Source organism: Phalacrocorax aristotelis, chromosome 2 (assembly GCF_949628215.1).
Source record: "Phalacrocorax aristotelis chromosome 2, bGulAri2.1, whole genome shotgun sequence".
NCBI lineage: Eukaryota > Metazoa > Chordata > Aves > Suliformes > Phalacrocoracidae > Phalacrocorax > Phalacrocorax aristotelis.
Window position 1 is genome coordinate 116305493 of NC_134277.1, and position 22548 is coordinate 116328040.

The 22548-nt window shown below is 43.3% G+C and overlaps 1 long non-coding RNA gene across 1 annotated transcript; it reads left to right on the top strand.

Moving 5' to 3' along the window:
- Positions 1–1257: 1257 nt before the first annotated feature.
- Positions 1258–19322, top strand: LOC142053337 (uncharacterized). Its single transcript, XR_012659188.1, has 4 exons — positions 1258–1505; positions 13535–13662; positions 13806–13879; positions 19120–19322. It is a non-coding gene; the product is annotated as an uncharacterized LOC142053337 (long non-coding RNA).
- Positions 19323–22548: the final 3226 nt, after the last annotated feature.

Consider the following 22548-nt stretch of genomic DNA (forward strand, 5'->3'; position numbering starts at 1 on the left):
TGTCTGTTCCTGCATAAAAATAATATCACTTCTGCTCATTTCAAAGAGAAGAAGGGATCTGGGAGTTACACCCTGCCCCTGTTCCATGAGGCTGAGCTGAGAACAGGCTGCAGAAACCCAAAATGGACTTCAACTCTTCCTGTGCACTCACAGCTCCAGATCTTCCTTATCCAGCTGTCCTGAGCTTCATTCCTCACAGATCCTCTAGTTCCTAAATCTGTATACACTGGACATTCCAGGGTTGTGTCAAACACACTGAATTCGGTATTAAAATATAGGGCAAGGGTTATTGCAGTGGGCTGGCGAGAAGGAAAATGAAGGATTGAGGAGCAGTTTCAAGTGGTCTCTGCTCCACATGTTGCAAAAGGCTTGAGGTCTTCATTATGTGTTTTGGAATCACTTAATGATATCTGATGAAAGTTGGTATGATATATAGGAGAGGGGAATAGGATTTAGGTGCCCAAATGGACATGTAGTCAAACAAGAATTGTCAGAGTAACGTAGCAACCAAAAACGTTAATGTACTTCTTGAACAACTAATCAGGAAAATACTGAGTAGGAGTAAGGAGGTAATTTTACTTTGGGATGCTTCATCCAGACCTGGCATCCACATTTGAAAAGGATGTTGAAAAATTGGCAAGGGTAGGAAAAAGAACCACAGAAATGATTTAAAGACTCTGGGAAACATCTGGCCTTGACCAATTCAAAGACCACAGTCTGCTTAGAGTATCCAAAGGAGGACTAAAAGGTAATTGGTTCAGTAAGTCCCTTCATGGGGAGAAAACAGTAGGTGATCACAAGTCTTTGACCCTGCAGAGAAATATGTAACACAATCTAGTGGCCAGAAGGTGAAGCTGGATTAATTCATAAGATAAATCAGCTTCAGATGAAACACTGAACATAATTAGCGAAGGGAGCGACAGCAAGGGATGAAGATGAGTGCTCAATCTATTGATGCCTTTGTAACAAAGCTGGCTGGAAGATCAGCTTTAGCCAACCAAAAGTGACTGGACTCAGGACTGAGCAGGTTACATCTGCTGTATTGTGATTTATAGGCCAGATTAGTTTCCATTTGGTCTGAAACTGTATTACTTTTTAGGATGAGACCCAATGCTGAGATCTTGAATTTTTGACATTATTAAAAACCCAAGGCACTCTTCCTGAGAGCTGTGGTAAACACTGTGGTGTTTTGACCCAGTTTCAGCATAAGTAATTATTTTTTTGCCTACCTAAAATGTCCTACTTCCTCTCCAAAACTGTCCTGCATCTTTATTGTTTCCTGTTAAATACATCCTGAGTTCCACAGAAGAAAAGGCCATGTTTCAAAGTTGAACAAACAAAACTTGAAAATCTGTTGTCTCTTACAGCATGGAACATAGGCAGGGCCTGCCAGGCAGCTTATTGGAGAAGCAGGAGGGAAACCATCTCTGAAGACTGCAGTCTGCAGGCCTTCGGTCCGTGACTTTTTGATGCTGTGAAGACCACAGCCTGAAGAACAAACAGAGGTGTGTGGAGCATCTTGCAAATGTGGTGATTTTAAAAAAAGGAGGGCGAAGGTGGGTTTCTATAGTGCACCAAACCCCAGCTGTGATCCAAATTCTAGTTTTTCTTCTCATGGGAATCAATAACATTAAAAAAATTGCTGCTTTTTGTGCCTTGCTTACAGAGGACCCCCAATCTTATAGCATGAGGGGGAGAGGATGTATTGTGTATTTGGCTGTCCATTCTCTCACACCTTTGCAGTACGGAGGACCCCCAAACCAGCCAGGCAGATCCTGGTGAGCATTTGCACTCTGAAGGGATTTTGGATAAGCTTGGCAGACGTGCCCCCCCTGTCTCCTGCACCAAAGGCAGGAGTGGCCGTGCTGTCAGGAGAGGGTGTGTATATTTGGCCAGGAGCCTGGGGAGGGGAGAGGGAAGGAGGCCTGGTGGAGGGGAGATCTGCTGTGCCTAAACTTCAGCGACGGGGCCACAGCAGCATCATGTGGAGCTGCTTGTGGGCAGCCTCTGCTCGCTGTGACTTGAGGTGCCTGAGGATCAAGAAGGTGAAAATGGCCTTTACCGAGCTTGCAAGGACCTCTGGCAGGCCCTCCCCACCATGTGTGTGCATGTGCCTTTAGTTTTAAAAATTAGATCTTCTACTCTTCTCTCCTTCTTCTACGATAACCCACAGGGTTCTATAGTCCTTCTGTTTTGCATGAATTGAAGTTTATTAAAAAAACAGAAGTGCTGGGATGATGGGCCATCTCTGGATCAGTGACAGAGGTGAGAAGCAGTGCCTGCAAGGTCTGGGCAGACCCACCTGCCCCAGCACTGGGCATACCAGGGCAGGGGCACACTTGAGGTTTCCACAGTTTGGACAAGAAATAAGCCGTACCCTCTGTTCACAGAATCAATGAAGTATGTCACAAGGTTCATTTACTTTAATTTTATTTTAAACTGTTAGGAACATTTCAGCCTGGAACAAGCTCCCAAGGACAACAATACTCCCTTCCTTACAACAAGATAATGTCCAGTAGTTTCCAGTAACTTTGACTTGCCTTTGTTTTTTTCACATCAAGGTGAGAACATGGAGACTGGCAAATAACATTGCTATTTTATCTAATGGGGAAAAAATTGCTTAAAAGTTTTACTGACAAGATGTGTATTCTTCATTGCAACCACCAAGTGATTCCTTCAAGGTTTTTAAAAGCACTGTGGCTACACTCAGAATAGGCATGAAGAAATCTGTACAATTTAGAACTCTCAGAAAATTAAAAAAAAAGCAGCTTCTCCCAAACTGTTGTTAGGATTAACTGTGCACTAGGCAGAAGGAGGTCAGTGGTGTCTTTAAAGTTAGAGCTCCCACTTTATTACCCAGTCTTACATTTTGCACAGAGTAGTGATAAAATTCCTGGGACTAAATGAAAGCTTTGCATAAGCAGGAAATTCAGGAAAAACAGCTTGGCTTTCTAAGTCTCCATGACCAGTTTTCAGCAAAAGTAAGAAACTTCAAGCACAGATCCCAGCAGACTTGGGCTTTGTAAACAAGTCACCGATATCTTACCATTTCTCTGTGGCTGAGTTCATCAGGGAAGATGTGGATAGGCACTGACAGCTGTGTGCCGTACACCTTCTTCAGCGTAAACCAGTCCTGATCTCGCTGCCTTTAATGGTGTGTGCAGTTTTCCCTTGTGCAAGTAGCTAGGGGTGTGAGCCTGACTGTTTGCTTCAGGATTGTGTGACAGGGTCAAATCTGTCACACTGTGAAACCCTTTCTTATCTAAAGCAAAGGATCAGTGCTTCTGAAATAAGCCACATAGCAAAAACTCAGGGAAAAGCTGAAAGAAACTAATTTCACACCTGTTGCATACTGATGCACTATGATATTGATGTACACTCTGCTTTCCCTGTTCCAGGCAACCTAAAAGGTGGTCAGGATGCTTCACTCATGGTTTAATGTTCTCCATTGATGGAGAAACCTATGTGAGTGAAACGTTAACTCTGACGTTTCAGCCATTCACGGTTCCAAGATATTTTAACCTTGCCTCTCTGTTCATGCAGATTTACATGGAGAGCTTCCATATCTCTCCCAGCCCCAGGCTTGCTCTTGCTCCCCTTGCAGTCAGGAGTGAAACTCCTTGCAGCTCAGAGGCAGACATGAACTCTGATTTACAAGGACTTTTTAAAGAGATGAGCCCAGCCCTAAATTACAGCTGGCTAAAGCAGGCAAGCACATGGGAAGCAGCAAGCTGTCTGGTTCAATGTAAAAGCTGTGCTTGCTACAAAGGCAAGGAGTATCTGTTTGACACCTTTGTAATTAATGAGACTACCTAAGGCAGCCACCTAGATCAAGACTCAGCCATTGGGAGGAGCCTTGTAAAAGGCAGAGGAATTCAGGACAGGCTTCAGCTAGCTTTCCCAGATGGTTTGAGCCAGGCAGTCTGCGGTTTAGGGGCTTGCCAGGTGCCAGAGCTATCAGGTAATCTTGGCCATCAAAAGCCCAGGCTACCCCCTGTACCCAGGGGAGGGCATGTCAACCCCCTGCTGTTGGGGCATCAGGAGTCAGCTCCAACCTCCACCACCCAAGGATGGTGCCGGAGATCAGTGCCCACCTGGGATGCTGCTGACGGAGCTTGCACTTTGGGCCCAGAAATTCTGTCTTGAGCAAAAACGGCCTGTTTAAAAGAGAACAAACACTCCCTGTAGTTAAAAAAATGAGAGTGTGTTACTTACTCTGCATGGGTGGAAGGGAAGCAAGGTAGTAACGGTCAGATGGAGCTCTGCTAATAAAAGGCATTCCTGCAGAAGGCAGTGGGAATATACCATTTTAGGGAGAGGATTTAAGATCAAGGACAGCTGCAGCACAGGAGAAAAGCAGAATGAACAAGAAGCTGTAGTGTGATCAGAAGATCAAGTCTCTTCAGCAAAGGTTTTTGAAGATGTTCCATTTGTTGTTCTCATTTCATGAGTTTAAAGTACCTGTTTTTTTTAAAAAGTAAATTTCATCACAACCAGCCTCCTTTGACAGGAATATAAACATTTTGCAGAACCTCTTTGGTTGAGAAAATGCTCTAGAATTTTTGGTTATATCTTGCATTGTACATTTTCTAATGGCAGACTTCTTAGTTTTGGGGAAAATTTACAATTTGCCAAACTTCTTGTTGCAGTAATTTTGGCATGGTCTGCACTTCCCCTGCTTGCATCAGAGAATACTTATAGGCACCCACAGACACTGCGGCAGCATGCTGTCCTGAAGACATCTGCCCCCAAGAGAGAGTCCTCCAGAAAGGCAGAACCTGGCCCATAAAGTCTATATGAGTTTAGAGATGTGTAGAAGAACAAGAGCCCAAATTAAATGGATCTTTTAGGTAAAATCACTCTAGCCAGAGAGGGAACTTCACTATGGAAGCAGACAAAGTAAAAGCATTGGAGAGAGACAGCAGCGACTATCTGAGCTCTCTTATCATCTTTAAAGGTAAATGAGGAAAAGAAGAAGTGCCGATACTGTATTTCTGGGGTGTCACCCTCAACTGCAGGATGGTACCCGATATGTGAACACCAAGGCTGTGTCTCAGCTAGCAGCCTTGGGCAGAATGCGTGTGGATAGGGCTTCTTCAGCACTGCAGAGAAAGGGGGTTTATTTTCCAACCACAGATATGATTAGATTCACTCCTCTCTTCTGTGTGTACTATTGTGCTTCTATGAATTAAATATGTAGCCAGGGGATAGGACAGCATTCTTCTATTAATAAATACAGAACAGATAATTCAAAGAATAAATGTGAGAGTTTCACATTTCAGAAGTTGAGCAGCGGACCTGAGGCATGCAGTATGTTTTTAATTAGCATTATTATTTAATGTGAGTAATAGTGAAAAGGCTCCTTGAATTTTCTGATAGCATATTCATTAGCTAATCAACAGAGCTATTATTTTCTTTGAAGTATGCCCTACTCTGCAGTACTAAAGTACACATGCTGATTTACTGGTAAGGGTAATTAAAGGGCATGTCATAAACACCACTGACGTCATGGAATACTGTCTTTTAACCGTCTTTCCAGTTAACTCTTCCATGTGGAAAACCAGATATTTTGCAGCTGACCCTCACCTGCTGTTGAGTGTTCTCCATCTCCTGGCATCACTGCAGTTTTGTGAACCCACGGCAGCGGAGGATGTAGTCTCGCATTTATGGCTTTCCCTGACCATGAAGTATATGCATTTGAAAGTCTTTCACACATCAGCCTTTGCAAAAAGCCTCACTGCTGCACGGAAGCTTTTTCACAGAACGGTCTCATGCATGAGTTTCAAAGCAGAGCCTACACTTATGTAACCTGCATTACCCAGAGGTGAAGCCCTGCTGGGGGTAGAATGCTCCTCAGAAAATAACAGCTTTCCACCATGATTCCCTCACACTCACACCTTCCCTGAAGGTGGAAATATAGCAGAAGGCTGAGCAACATAAATGGTATATACTTTTCAGGTTTTAAACTGAGATCTACTGTATGTATAAGGGGAAGGCCAGGTAGATTAGAAGAACTGTAGCTAAATTATGCATTTCAAGCATATTATCTCTGTGTAGGTCTACATATGGGCTGCAAAATCTGGAGGATCTTCAGCACCAAAGTCTGAAAATCAGGGGTGCTTTGCATCCGGTGGAGCTGCAGGCTTGTAAATGCTGTAGTGGCATGTGGGTGCATGAGTGAGCAAGGGAACGTCAGACTGGGTGGTTCCTTCTTCTTGCTTGCTTTCCCTCCTTCCTTATTCCTCTCCCTCCCTCTTTTCGTCTTTCTCTTCTTCTCCCTCTCTCCCTCTCTTCATCCTGTGCATTTTGTTTTGTTTCTTTCCCGCTCAGGGCTCTCTCCCATATATTTCTGGGCAATCGAGGGATTGGAAAAACCTTTAAATCCACAGCACTGAATAAAAGCACTTCCTGGTCTGTTTTCCACCCCATTTATTAGGTTCCTAAATATGAGGAAGTGGTAACCTCTCTTTACTGAAGTTCAGGTAGTGGTATCATTCCAGATAACAGCAATAAGTAGGTCATAAAAATATAATGGATAATCATCTTTCACTCACACAAATGAAAGAAGAAAAAAAGATATATACTAATAGGAAACAAAATGCAAAACAATTCATTTCAGAATATGGCAAAATATTTTTAACTCTATATTTTAAAGGTATATATTCCTGTTTATGTCAAATATGCCTCTTTCCAATTCAGATTAATGAATGGCTTAATTTGTAATTTAAAGCAGTGGCCAAAATTCTGTTCTGATTATGAATTAGACCCACTGAAATCAGTTTTTACTCTCTGTTCAAATGAAAATTACCAAACAAAATGGGATAAACCCAGTTGTACAGCCAGGGTACTCACATGCTTTCCCATTACTACCCAAGTTGGAAAATGACCTGTCCTCCCTCCACTGCTGAGATAGGTGGGGCTTGTTATCCCCATTTTATGGATCAACAGGGATGAGAAAGCCTCTATAGTTTTCTTGAAATCTCACAGGAGTCATTCACAGAGAAGACATTTACTGAGTATCTTCCAGGTCCCAGGTGATGTCCCAGCTGGTGGACTATGGCAGTATCTCACCAGCACCAGGACATGGGCAATGGTGTGTTACAGCTCATACGAGTGACTCCTTGGCATGGTTTTGGTCAGGACCACCTAGCACTCTACCATTGATAGGCAATAGCAGCTGGGCCAGGGACTGCTCCTGCTTTGGATTGCTGTCCCTCTCCTTTGGAGGGTAATATATCCTAACATGGGGGACATAGGCTGTGATTTGCAGTACTCCTTTGACTGTTCCCTGGCCCATTTGATTTCCCAGCATAGATACAGCCACTTGGTGTGAATCTGTGGTGCGTGTCTGTCTGCTTGCACAGAAATGACACATTTCAAGACTGGTTGGTGAAGCAAAAATAGGAAATATGATATGAAGTGTGGACGAGTCTTATGTGACCCTGAGCCAAGTCCTGCCATAAGACTGGGGATATTTTTTCATGAAGGCACGTGATTCTCTGCCTATGCAGTGTCAGCACAAAGCAGAGATAGGCCCCAACACGTGACTCTTTAGTGACTAGTTTGAATAGAAATGTGTGATTTCTGAACAGATTTATTGAGCAAGCAAAAATGTATTTGCTAAAGATTACAGCAGCGTGTTTGCTCTGAATGCTGAGCCTGGGAAATAAAGACTGCCCTGTGTGACTTTTCATAACACAGTGAAATAAGGTTTGTGGTGTCAAATACCTGTTTTAACTTTGTTATCCCCGTCCCATGGTCTGCAGTGCAGGGATTAAGCAATGGAAGCAGAGCAGAGCCAGGGGTGCTGGAAAGACCACTCCATGGCTTAGACCCCAGCTCCTGCATCCTTTGTGGATGTGGCTGATAGACCTACTTACCACTCATATGGCCTCGAGGTCTGTGCCAGGTGTCAACAAACAGCCTACATGCCCATTGCTCCCTGACCTTGCCAAAACACTTCTCTGCACCATGTGTAGGGGGACATCAAGAAGCTCCTCGGCCCGTTGGTGTCACTGGAGTCCTTCTCTATGCTGTTGTCAAGCTCCTTTCTGCCACCTCCCTCTCAAGGTAGCAGGGACCCAGGAGCCTCTGCTGATGAGAACCAGCACTCAGCCTTAGACCTCTAATTAGTCATTACCACTTCAGATAGCCAATATTATTACCTTTATGTCAGAGGTATCATATGTTGTACAATTGCGTAGCTGGAAGGTTATTGCAGGACTTAGGACCAGGATTCTGCTACTGTGACCACTATCCCTGAAATGCAGCAGCTGAGGAGCTGGATCCCCTCCCCTTCAGTGCTGTTTTGCAAGGTGGGTTCATGAGCCTTTCCACTGAGGATAACTTGTAGGCCACATAGTCTAGTGGGCAACCAACCATCTTGGTCTGGGACCACACATGTTCCGGGAGCGTGAACCATGTGGGTGGGTGGACAGAAGTGTCTCAGGCTTTTTGATGAAGGAAAGTGAACGCAGAGTGCCATTTGGGGAATTTTCACAAGTCAAAATCCAACCCTGTTTCTTTTGTCTGTTTTCAATTTTTAAAGCGCTCAAGTGACTGTTCTGCAACATGTAGACCTCAGTTTGGTTTGGAACTGCAGTTCAGACGCACTTGTAGACAAAATTTTAAAACCATGATCTTATAGGCGTGCTCAGGGTCGGCTGATAAAAATAATTCTTTTGCCCGTGTGTTGAATTCAGTTACAGGTCCCATCACTCAACTTCCCTGGCAGAAACCCTCCTGAGACTTTCTTATGCTGATATTCTGCTGCACTGTTTGGAAAGAGAAACTCAGCCAACTGCTAAGTTATCTTGGAGTTGTCCTTGTACAAGGGAAAGTGGGGCTTGATTTGATCTGGCAGTCTGCTAACATTTGCTGCCATGGCGTTTTTTTGCCAGTCTTCATGACGCCAGCGAATGGAGGAATGCTGCAGCACATGTATTTAAGGGGGGTTGTTTAGTGTAAGGGTGTCTGTAGGAGGAGTAGTTTCCTGAAAGGAACCACCAGAGCGGCTGACCTTGCACTGATTCTGCTGACAGTTCCTGCTTGAAATAAGGTTGCCTTGGTCTGGTGCAACATCACTCACCTCCAGCAAGGGAGCTGCAAACCATTAGGAGACACTTAAGGGCTATATACAGAGTAACATGTCCACAGGGGTTCCTCTGTACTGAACATGGGGTCAGAGCACACACAGGCTCTGAAGGAACTCAGCTCCAGACTGAAGGTTGCAGTGGGTTTGTAAAAGAAGTCTCTCAGCTCTGCACATCTTCAGACAACAGATTTCAAGTCTAGTTCCAGATCCCAGGTCCAGTTAAAGACAAACAAAAGGGAAATATCCTGAAATAGGAATCAAAATGATCTCCAAAGTATTTGTTCTGCAAGGCTAGCTGAGCAGCATCTCCATAGCTGTTGCTTAAAAACATGAAAATCAAGAAGTGTTGTTGAAAACTGATTTAAGGGGCCGGGCGCATTCAGGTGCAAGGCAGGAGATTGAATGTTTTGCCTCTTTGCCCTCCTCATGCTTTATGCCTTGGAAACCTACCTACGTCTCTGCCTGTTAATGAACATCTGCTTTTGATTGTCACAAACCCATATATTTCAGTAAAATAAACATACCTGATCTCCACTTGGGAAACAGACTATTGTTTCTGCTGTGCCAGGTTCAAACATTGCTTTTAAATCAGAGATGGACTTTTTTTTTCTCACTTGCCTACTAGTTCCTTTAAGTGCTAAATGACTCCAGCAGGAATTACACTTCTATGTTTGGACTAGCTGCAGGACATGGGATGAAATGTTGCCTTTTCTTTGGTGTCTGATGTGTCCTGTGTTGAAGTACTATCTCCTGGGTATACCTGCTCTTGGAGTTGGAGAATAAATACATCTTTCCTATCTCCAGCTAATTCTATGCTAGTCCAGTTGGACACAAGACTAAATGCAGATGACAACACTAGGGCTAAAAAGTGTGATCTTACCAAGACCTGTTCATCTCACCTGGTAACACTAACCTACTGTCTTTACTGGAGCCATGGAAGTTGTTACCATTGTGGCTGCCTATCTGTCTGTGAGATTTCATGCCTGACAGGGGCTCCAGAAACCTGCTCAATAGCCAAATAAGAGAAAAAAAATGTATGTGCACAGTCATTCGAAAGCTGTACAGGGCAGAACTCCTGGTTTCCCAGAGTGCATAGAACTTCACATGTCATGACGTGGTGTTTGCTGCTGATGACGTATTGATCTTGTTATAGAGTATGAAAATCACTGTTTCTGCACATGGGAGAAATCAACATCTGTTATTTCATGTTGACTATTGGACTATATGATCATGACCATTTCTAGTATGATTATGGTCTTGCCTTATAACACTGTTGAGAGCAGCTGAGATTCCTCACCTTCACCTTTTCAGTCTTGGTTTCAGCCAGTCTCCATAACTAGTTGTGAAATAATGGGAGTGGGAGTGACTTTCTGCCCAGGAGAGTAGAAGTTTCAAGATTTAATCCCTCTTAAATTTTTTTATTATGACCTACCTAGATGTCAAAAAAGCATTTAGCAGTCTAATTGTAGGGAAAATATCCGTGCGAATGTACTGGTTCAGCTCAAGGATCCTTCCAGCCCAATACTCTGTCTCTAAAACTGGTTACAAAAAACTGGCTACATGCTTGGGGAATGTGAGAACAGGGCAAGTATGTATAGTGTTTTCCTTTAATTCCCTTGCACACTCTGACCATTTTCAACTCAGAACGTTTTGGACTTTCCTAGCCACTGCAGTTTATTTACATAGTAGATTGCAATGGATCTCTTGTCCAGGGCTTGTTCCCCTCTGAGCCCATGTAAACTGTGTGCATCCACAGTGTCCTTTGACAAGTAACTGCACAGATCTAGTACCTCATGTGAGAAGAACCACCCCTTTGGGTTGTCATGAACCCAGTTTCTATTAGTTTAATTTGGTGGTCCCCAGGTCATCTTTTGAACATACTGTGGACAGCTGATCCCTGCCAAGCCACTTCTGATAAATGACTCTCTCTCATATCTCAAAACCTGGATCGCACAGCGGCATGCTGTCCACATCAAGTTGACACCGTTTATTGGTATTTGAGAGGAGTATGGTTGTCTTTATGCAGTGTTATGTCATCTCCAGAGAAGTAAACACAAAGGCCATGTTCAGCTTGGGAGTTAGTTGATAGAAAAAGAAGGAAGCCTATGCTGCAGGACCAGCCTGTCTGGGCACAGCTGGTCTCTCAGGGACATCCAAAAGCATTAGGCCAAGAGCACAGGCATGATGAGATTGTCCTATGCACTAAACATGCCCAATGGCACTGGAATGACTGCTGAGGAGAGCAGTTGGCCAAAGGCATGCAATAGCTGCTGTGGGAGAAGTTCAAACTCTGCCTGGACGAAGCGGCCAGGTGAAAAAAGAGGATTTCTCCAGGATCCCCAGATATCTCCTGATAGCTCTGGTTAGGTAGAAGTGTGTGTTGGGAGAAGAACTCCACCCTCTCTGTTGTGGTGCATGCTTGTAGGTCTCCTTCTTGGCTTACTGCTCACCAGTCTGTCCTTGGGGGCAATTTCTGCTTTGTTAAAATTAATGACATGGCTGCCTCCAGACAAACATCTCTGATTTCCCAGCTATTGGAAAGTTCTTTACCCACTCCCCAAATCTAGGTGAGATTAAGGCCAAAGCTGTGCTCAGATGAGTGCTGCCCCCTGGTTTCCACTCAAAGATGATCCAGGCTCTTGGCTAAAGGGTCAAGATGCCTCAGGCTCTGACCTGTATGACCGGGGCAAATACAGATATAGTAAGCCCATAGAAATGGAGTAACTGCTTGACTGCAGGTATCAGTATGGATTAGCCAGGGACTTGCTGGAGAGGTGGCTGCTGGCTAAACCTTCCTCCCCAAGGGGAATGCCACTAGCACATGGCTGATGCTGAGGAAGGCTGGAAGGGCTGTGGGGATATGGTGCATGCACTGCAGACTGGGGTTAAGTTTGTTTAGGGTCATGATCACATATAGAGACACACATGGCCTGGGGTAGGATTAAAACATGGTGAAGACAAGCAAGCAAGTGGCAAGAAAGAAAAAAATGAACAGACAGTACTTTTATTCAGGCTTCATTTGGGATCAGGATGAAAATACGCATCATTCCTTTTCTTTTCCCCTTCTCAAGCATCCACCATTTTGCATCAGTTATGATTCATGCAGCTGCAAAAAACAGGGACTGTGGAGTGGGCAGTGGGGGGACACTCTGCTGTTACTTGCTTTCACAGCAACTGAGAATAATTCATGGAAAGATTCAATGAACTAATATTACCTCATGGTTCTCATTTGAGTGGCAAAAGATAAAGGCTAGAACAGCAGCGCTTACCTTCCCCTACCCCCAAAGGCAAATGAACCATTAACGCTGCAGTAAAGCAGCAGAGCAAAGGTGTGTTTGCTGCACAAGGCTGGTCTCATAAACCTGAACTTTGCCCAAGACTGAACAGAATTGTAAGAAAGACACAGTCGACAATTAAAGACATGCTTTTTATAAGTAGAAGTTATTTATGACCTTCATCTGACATTTTATAAAGTTTTAATTTTGTTACACAACATCCATTCCTTTCATGCTTTGGCAGGAGAGATGTCAGGGCATTAGGACAGATACAATAACAACATTTTGTATGCTTACTTGTTACTGAGCTACCTTCTCCCTTTTAAAGTGTTTTATGGTCAAGTCGCTCTATTTGCATAATTGCTGCCACATCACCAGTCAATTTTATGTGTTTCTCTCCCAAACCAATTTAAAATATGATACGTATATAAAAACATCACCCATGATCATACAGACTTCACATTTATTATTGGTTCACATCAAACAGATATGATAAAATTGCCCTCTGTTATTTTCCCCTCCCTGCCAGCTTTTTTCATTCACAATTCTGAATACTTTGTATCACACAGTAGTATTGTTTATCAGCAATTTTATTTTTCTCTGACTGGGAGGCAAAAGAAAATACGTAATAGAGCAAGTCAAAACAAAGCAAGTAATTACCACAGGCAACTACAGGAATTGCTCATTTTAACAAGTGCATGAAATCACAAGCAACTCTACAGATTGCTAGGCTTGTCCTACAGACATCTGCAGGAAAGACAAAAATACCCCTGCTTTCTGGGTAAATTCCAGACTTGGAAATACATGATTTCAATGGAACCTGGACTCCAGTGACAGGAGAAACTTGGTGGCTCTGGTTCACACATTGGTGACTGACACAAGTGTAATCAGAAGCCAAGACAAACAAATTCTTTTCTAGATGTTACATATCAGTGAAGAAGTATGACACAAGTCATCACTGTTATGAGTTACGCTGCCTGGATCTTGCCACCAGCCCATGTGATAGGGAGAAAAATCAGAGATACTACAATCATTGATAATAAGAGGCACTTCTTCATTTCTTGATGGCAGGAGTTAGCTCCCAGTTCAGAATTATCATAGAATTAGCAATCTGATTATGTTCTTTAAATTTTTTTTGCTGATCCTTGCTAATCTTCCATCCAAGGCACACCATGACAGACTTGACTTTTCATCCCTTCTTAATGCAGACTTACTGAGGGTAAAAATAACTTCTGAACATTTGAAGAAGAAATGAAAATCTAGCTTGTTTCCTGCATAAAGTAAAATATAACAGTAAGTATACTTACAAAACTTCTCACCTCCAAATATCCCAAACAGAGCCTAAAAAGATGTAATATCTGATTTCTGCTGACCGACTAACTTCTCTTGTTCTCCTTGGTGTCCAAAAGTGTCAGTGTTATATTTTTTGTGTTTAGATTCAAACTCTTATGGATCTCACCATAGCAGTTTGAAGCGAATGGCAAAATTCCCACTGATGTTCACCAAACAGGTATTCACATCTGCCTTTATAAAAGGTCTGTTGGTTCTTGCTGCCCTTGTCTGGGTGGTGTAGTCCTGTTTCCTTGTGCTCTTCCTTAGCTTGTTGTTGATCCAAACTCTGTTATTTGCATGCTGTTAGGAAATAATCCAGTGTGCTTTAAATAGGAAAACTCAAGAAGGAACTGGAAGGTGAGCTGATTGCTATTTGTGGTTTCAAAGTAGGTTCTTCATTGTCAATGAAACTGTTACAGGCAAATAGCGATTTCTTTCAAACAGCTTTCATGGCAACTGTTGACAATTTCCTTCAGAAAAGCCAAGCTTCACCATTTTACAAATAATGTGTTCAGTCTTATCCTGACATGGACAATATTATGAACAAGCTTCTGTCTTCAGCTTGATAAAAAAGGCTTAATAAAAGAGTCTTTGTAAAAAATATGGTGTGACAAAAGCAGCATGCAAGCTAAGACAAGGTGGATCATTTGACCAACTCGTATTTGGCTGGAGATATGGGGTAGATGAGGAGTGTTGCCGTAGCACGTGCTTGTTTTCCCTCCTGTAAGAGATGAAGGTGTGGTGGGAATGCTGATTCTCAAATGTCTACTGGGAGGGAGATGTTGCTCTGAAGCCTGAGGTGACAGGAACACGTCTATTAATGAAGGCCAGATAAAGCTCCATTCAAGTTGCTTCTTTCTTTCCACTTGGAGAAAATCTGGATTATTAATTTTTCAGTAGTGTGGTTTGTGCTGTGTTCTGAATGGATAAAACCTGCATATTCATGCGAATATGAAGCTGAAAAGGGAAGCAATGGGACACTGTGCCCTGTGGTGGTATCAGTACCTTGCTGACCCTTCAGGTGACCCACCTGCTATCCCACACAGGCAGAGCAGCCGCTCAGTTCCCTGCCAGGCTGAGACGGGGGTGAAATGGCAATCCTGTGATTGAAAGATGGACAGATGCTGGGCTGTGAGGTTCTACCAAGGCAGTATTGACTAAGCATTGGCACAGGCTGCCCAGAGAGATTGTGGAGTCTCCTGCCTTGGAGCTGCCTGGGCATGGTCCTGGGCAGCCTGCTCTAGGGGTGGCACTGCTTGAGCAGAGGTTGGACCAGGTGACTGCCAGAGGTCCCTCCCAACCTAAGCCACTCTGATTCTGCAAGTACTTAATCCAAGAGGCCACTACCTTCCCAGCTGAGCCATATGTGTTTTTCCTCTTCTCCAAGCAGCATTTCCTACCACCTACCAATTTTGCAAATTTTACTGGTGTTTTTACAGCCCTTCGTGGATCATGATAGTGTGCTCACTTGGTTGTCCCTAAAAGGCTGGGCTATCGCATGTATATCTATGCACATATAACAATGTTCAAACATAACAAACGTGTAATGCAAGGACTAATTTGTCTTGCAGCTCATTTCCAAGCGTAATGCAAGTGACTCTGCTCTGTTGAGCCAGATTCTCTTAGGCTCCAGGGTGCTTTCTTGGACTACTCCTTCTGGAGGGGTGAGCAAGAAATTGCATTAACAGGCTGTAACTCTGTACTTCCCAGGGTTGTGGACAGGGTCTCCTCAGGAGAGAATCCTTGATTCAGGAATTCACTTCCCCCTTCGTGTGAGAGAGCCTGAGTTTGTTGACTTTCCCAACACATTGCAATTGCTATCTATTTACTCAGGCTTTTTCTGAATGGGTGGGTTTGGTGTGGAGGATCTTGGACATTTCCTTGTGCTTTCATTTCTTTGAGAGATGCCCATTTAAATGCTTACCAGCTTCCAGGCTTAACCTCTTGTCCCTTATGTCTCCTAAAGAAACGTGGTAGATGTACAAAGCTGCAAAAGTAATTAAAAAAAAATTGAGTAATTATTTTCGTCCCCAAAAAAGCCTCTGTACCAGTTCTTTAGTAATTAAGGGAGGAAACCAGACTTCCTCCTTCCCAGTGATGCCAGACATTGCTGGCTCAGTCCTCGGCAGTGTCGGTGCAGGAAGCATCCCTCATCCTCAGACACTCACATCCTTATGGTCTGAGGAGAAGCTGGCAGATGAGTGCAGCAGGGCCAGCCTTACCAACAGGAACAATCTATCTGTCTCCTGTGGAGCACTTTGGAGATCAAAAGGGATGTGCTGTTATTAGCCATGCTCTCCACCAGCTGCAGCAGGCCAACATGGGCCAAGGCAGGACCGATCCTCCTGCCTAGGGAGAGGAGGGAGTGAGGATGAAGGGAGCAACAAGAGGGAGATTTTTGGACTGAGTTGATAGCACAATAAAATAATTTTCAAGCTGTAAATCTATTAGATAAAGTAATCTCAGGCGTTATGAGATTCCAGATGAAATGCTGGAATATGCCAAGCTTCTCATTTTTATTTCCAAATGTTGAGTTAATTTGGATCCAAACTGAGCCAAATTTTGCCTTAGTGTAAGCAGGTGCAACTCCACTGCCTTGAACAGAGTTACACCCACTTACAACAGGGCTGGATTTGTCCTGAAGTGATTTAAATGGGGCAGAGCAGAGCACAGATGTTTCCAGCGTTTCATCTTTGAACCGTGAGCCACATGAATAACAAAAAAAAAAAAAGTACTCTCGGTCTCTCTCACACCAAACTGTGCCCTGGTGTGAGAGAGACTTTGTTTAAGCACAAGACCTTATTATCTTTCCTTTTTTTATTAATTTACTGCCACTTTTACCCACTTTCTTTTCTTCCTCATCCTTGCTTTTAATCCTTTAGTTAATCTAGTATATTTTTGGGGAAAGACATGCCACAAGAATGAATGAGAGTTTTACTGATTAAGTCACCTGACCTAGATGTTTTCTCATTTCCTTCAGATTTCAGTGTAATTAGATACTGGAATAATACTTAGGTTGTAATTTTCACTGCAATTTTTGTGGGCATTGTGTTTTTCCTATTCTCTGTATTACTTAAAATATAAGACAAGCTGGAATATTGGCAATATATATGCTTTCCATCAAAACCAGTGACTGTTGACTCCCTGCTCGTTTAATGAGAAGGCTGAACATGGAAGCAAGCTTATGTATAGAAGATAATAAATGATACATTGATCTGGCAACATTACTTGTTTTTAAGATAGATAATAGGTACAGAGTGAAAAACAGTGTGGATACAGCTATTGTCTTCATGGTTTTTTTTGGGGGGGTGAGCATCTTTTGGCTAATTAGCTTAGTTTTTAAGTTTCTCCCTCTGTCTCCTGCTTGGGTTATTCCCACCACAACACCAAAAGAGGCAACCGCCCTGCTGCCTCCAGGGGTCTGCTGAAGCCTGAGCTGGACTTGCTGTGCAGTTTTCCCTGGTTTGAGTGGCAGGATGGCAGGATGGCAGGTGCTGCCTGAGAGGCGCAGGAGGGTTTTGGCTCCTGAGTGGTTCTCACAGACCCAGCAGCAGCGCTGGGCGGCAGCTTGGGCCCCATCTGGAGATCGGTATCACCTGGCTTTTATTCTGCATCCCGGATATTCACAGCTCAGAACCACTGACTCTTCCTCCGTGCCTCCCTGGTGAGTGCAGGATGGCTGTGTGTTATCCGCTTCCTTCCTTCATCACCCCCTGCCACAGCATGGCCAAGGGAGCCCTGCAGCCCACAGCCCGGCAAGGAAGGAAGCCACTAACCCACCGCCCTCTGCCTTTGTGGGAAACACTCTCTGAGCCTTAAATCACTTTGGTGCATGCAGAGGAGCAGAAAAAAAAAGTGCATGCATTAGGTTGCCTATTCATGCCTGGTAACCACCATGCTTTTCTGGCTGGAGGGCCAGCTATAATTTGCATAAGTCACCATTTTCCCCATTTCAGCAGGTCCATAAACAGCCCCAGAAGTGCTCAGCATCACAGCCAGAGCATCAGTGGTCCCTGCCTGCCCACCATGGTTGCACCCCAGGACAAACACCTGGGTGGTCTGACGCCAAGGCAATTACACCAGGCAGGCCTTTGGCCAGTTGTTGGCTTGGTACTTCCTCTAACACTGATGAAGTTGTAACTGGGCCTGCAAGGCTCTAAGTCTACCCATGGGTAAAATGTGCGCTTGTCCCATGGGAATGGAGGGGTGTACAAGCTTAGACACTTCCTCTGCTCTCCAGTCTCCTGAGGCTCAGCTGTCCCAGGCACGGCAAGCCAGTAAGGCTGGCCGCTCTGCTCCTTCCCACTCCTCCAGACAGCACAGCTGTCTAATGGCCTGTCTAGGTGAACTTTGAACATTTTCAGGGCTTTCAAATGGCACTCACTGTTAAGGAGTGAATCCTTAACATCTAAGAAAATATCAACCTTCAGAAAGATGCGTATGAGACTGTTTTCTGGGTCTTCCAGATGACAAGACACTCTTTTCACACTGTAACTCCAGTAATTCACCCTCCTTGAATTTCAAGCAATATAGGCAGGCTTGCTCCTGTGTCCCTGAACAGACAATAGGCTTTTTAGCAACAATAGCAGCTTCAGCTACAGAAAGAACTTTAAGTTCAGACCTGGAGGATGTTAAGCCTCATCTTGCACTTCCCCTTCAGCCATCTCTTTTGTTACTTGGGTTAATATTCTTGGCTACAGCAGCTCATGCTGAAGGAAGAGGAACAAAACATTCAGTCTTTTAAGCGATCAGCCTTACAGTTGTTTTTTTTTTTCTTGCACTGCAAAAATTTTACCTAGTCTGCATTCAGCATAGGACCTTCCAGGATTTATATCCTGGGCACAAACAAATCGATGTGCTCTTGAACTCCAGTAATACAAATTTGTGCACATGCCATATCAAATCAGTGGTCAAAATGAAGCAAGGAGGGGAAAAAAAAAAGATAGTTGTACAATTTCTAGCTTTTCCTAGAAGTTCAATACATTTGAATTAATAAGATTACAAGGGGCTGGGCAGATATTCAGAATATGTTCTTAATTGGCTACCAGCCTCCCCGGGAAAAGTTTCCTTTACAGGCATTCATATTTTTTGCCGAGGTCTACTTGGAATCCTCAACCTGTGTCCTTGTTTGAAGGAAAACATAGGTGATGGTAAATCCTTCTCACTTGGGATGCTAAAACAAATTTGACAGGGGATAGCCCAGACTCCATTGCAGGACCCTCACTTTCTTCTGTGACACTCTTTCAAATGTTTCACAGTCTTGAACATTAAAGAACCTTGATGATGCTATGACTTACCTTTAGACGAGACAGCCAGTTAATCTGAAAGCAATTGCTCCGACACGCTGTCATATAGACTGCTGCAGCAGTTATACTGGGCATTGGCTTGGGCATTTTCATCTTTCATGGTTTTTTTCAGAGGCAGTGGAGACTCAGACCTGGGCAGGATGCTGGTGTGGAAGAGCATATGATATCTGCAACCCTGCTGTACAGCATCCCTGTTCAAGCAACAGCTAGGCTTATGGCTCCATTTATTTTTCAGCCTAATAAAGCTCAGTAATTCCCAACTTTCATTGATTTAGGATAATTTAAGTTACTCTAATAAATCATGTAATTTATTATCATGCTGTATTGCCATTTATATTAACTCTTCTAGGACCCTCAGTGGAATAAGCTATTGCTCTGTCAAATCTTCATTGCTACCTACTGCTCCATGCTTCAGTGGCCTTGCCTTGGGCAGGAGGCTGGGCCAGGCAGCCTCCAGGACTCCCTTGCAGCCTGGATGGCTCTGTGAGTCTAAGACAAGACTTGCTTAAAATGTACATAGGTGTTAGGCCCAATGCAGGGCTTCCCTGACACCTGAGAGGGACTACAGAGTATGTCCTTGTCTCTGTTTGCATAGTTATCAATACTTTTGAAGTCTGTCAAATTAGTGATCCCCTTCAAAATGCAATCCCATCACCTGACTTTGCTTGTGTGGAGAAATACTTCCATCAACATATTATAACTGTTTCATGCTTTTACTTCAGTGACTTCTGTCTCTGTAATGTTTAGGCAAATCCTGCCAGGCCTGAAGTTAACATGCATCTGTCCTTGTTTCCATTTCTCATGAGTAACGCTTTATTCCTTGGGAGGCATGCACGCTTTGGGGTCTCTGCAGTTCTTATTCAGTAGATAGTGCCCAGTCACTGGGAAGGGACTCCTAGCATAGGCTGTCACATTAAGGAGGCACAGAGTGTCTCCAAAATACCCAAAAGTCAGTTTTAATGCCCACCTCAACCCACATATGCTGCCTTCTCCTTCATTCAGAGCATATTTTACAGGCAGAGCAATGCTGTCCACCTCCCGTGAACACGTCAGAAGCCTGCAGTTGGGTTTGCTTCCCCTTAAACTCAGTCAAAAAGAGCAACTTTCATTTTGCAAGTGCTGTCCGGGTGATGGGCACAGGGAGAATGAGGAACACCTCTCAAGCAAGTGCTTGCTGCTGCCTCTGGGACGTGTGTGAGCAGAGCAATGAATTCCCATTTCCTTTGAGAACAAGAAAAACTCTTCTTTTAAAAATAGCAAGGTTTATTATATACATGCACAGATGTTTGATTTATTGGTAAATACAGACATATGTAAATTGGTAGTACAGGGACACCAATTCTGGTACTCAAATAGGGCTGCTACAAGTGGAAGCAGAATTTAATCTCATGTTTTCATAGATCTAATCTGTCCCATTCATCTTGTTTCTTTGAAATACCCAATTACATCTGACTTAATACAATTGGAAGACATTTATTACCATCATTAGTGGCTTGGGTTGAAATCGGCTGTGAAATTGTGTGCACATTAACTTGTAGAGAACTGAGAGAGCCAGAAACCCTGGGAATTGCTTTTCTAAATGGCTGCTGAGCTCTTATACTGGATACAGAGCCACTGACACACACATGGCTGGCATGGGCCCTGGGGCAAGAAAAACACAAGAGAAACAGTCAGTCCTCTTTCCCAAGCCCTTGCTTGCATCTCTGCCCTGGGCTGAACCATCTCCCACCTTCTGCCAGGCACAGGGAGACTGAAGGTGTTGGGGAGGGATGAATCTTTGTTACTTAAGACTGGGCTATTGAGAAGGTAAATATAAAAGACAGGTTAAATCACTATTTTCATTCTAAGTATAGGTTTATCAAAGAAAACTATGAGGAATGGGAGAACATGAAAAGATTCCATTTTCTCATGTGTTTCAAGACAGCTAATGAGGCTGAGCCATCTGGGAGATCTTGAAAAGAGCATTATTCCACAGCCTCACTCAGCTGTAAGGTACCATATTTATTCTTTATCAATTGCTATAATCCCCGAGTGTAGTCTTACTGCTCGCCATGCCTCCTTCCTTCATACTTTATCCATAAGCAGCATTTGGTTCTTCCAGAAAAGCTCCGGCAAGTGCTTGCCACAGGGAAGCTTCCCATCATGATGCCAAAGACAGCAAATTGTGAGAGAAGTAAAGGTGTGCCCAGATACACCCAGGTGTAGACAGCTGCAGGGGTAGATAGATGCCTTTTTAAAATGACAACCACGACAGGGAAAGCAAGCCACTTAGCAATGAGCAATTACCAAGAGTTGCTTTCATATTGCTTATGGGGATAAAAACTAGTTACATACCCAGGCGTTTTGCTGCAAAACCTGTTTTCTAGAATATTTTCCTGCTTATCTACACTAATCCTGGCTGCAGCATCTCAAGACTCACTCCATGCCCATTCCTATTTATTCCATCTCTCAGGTATCCATCTATGGAAAGAAAAAAAGCCCTTTCACTCTCTCACAAAGGTGTTGTGAGGGCAAATATATTAAAGCTTAGGAGGCAGTGTAGATACTGCAGTTACTGGACTATGCAAATCCCTGAGGAACAGAACTAGGACATTTTTATCATGGATTTTTTAAAAATAGTTTTTCTTTTTCAGAAACAGTTCAGTGAGCACAAGGTAGAGTATTCTATGGTCTCACATTTCTGTTTCACCTTATTATTCATAGTTTGGTGGTGTCATTAAATAATGTTGTAGAAAGTTAATTATTTTTAGTCAAGTAATGTAACATGGCAATAAAATTTTCAAGCAAGAGACCTCTTTGAGAGGTCGATGACCTCATATAAATTGCTAAGCATCAATAAATATCTTTCAACACAGGTGGAACAATATTTGGTTATGAACAGAGCTCTAGAGTTTAGCTTGCTCAAGACCATCAAAGATCTCATACTTATAGCTGAACAATAAATGTCATCAATGCAACCTTTAAAACTATGCCCACTCAGACCTGATTTCTTCAGAAACAGCATTGCCGGTTTTAAAAATCAAAAGTCACCATGAAAGCAGAAAGGTTCTCATGTAAAGAAAAAAAAAGGGCAATTCTCTAAGTAAAATTTTATTTTCTTTTATTTCACTGAGGCATAATTCCTGAATCGCTGAGATTTACACTTTCCCAAACAGAACTAGCACTATAACAACTCTCTTCTTTAGATTTTGGGCTCCTGGAAGTAAGTTATTACATGATTACTTACTAAACTAGGAACAGAGAGGAGATTTCTAACTTCAGTTTTCTCATGTACTGATATAAACTCTCAGACAGGATCTACTCTTCTGTAAGATGCATCTATACCTGCTACTTATTGTGCCACTAACAGAAAAGATAGGGGAAGGACATTAAATGCTCTTTCATAAGGACTTTCCGACTTCTTACTGTGTTTGGATGCATGCGTGCTGGCTGATCAACATGTCAGATCTTTATGAATGGAGGAGAGCATATGCTGAATTATCTCACTGGTGTTCCACATGCAATTTCAAAGCTAAACAATGCGTGTCTTTTATATGTGATT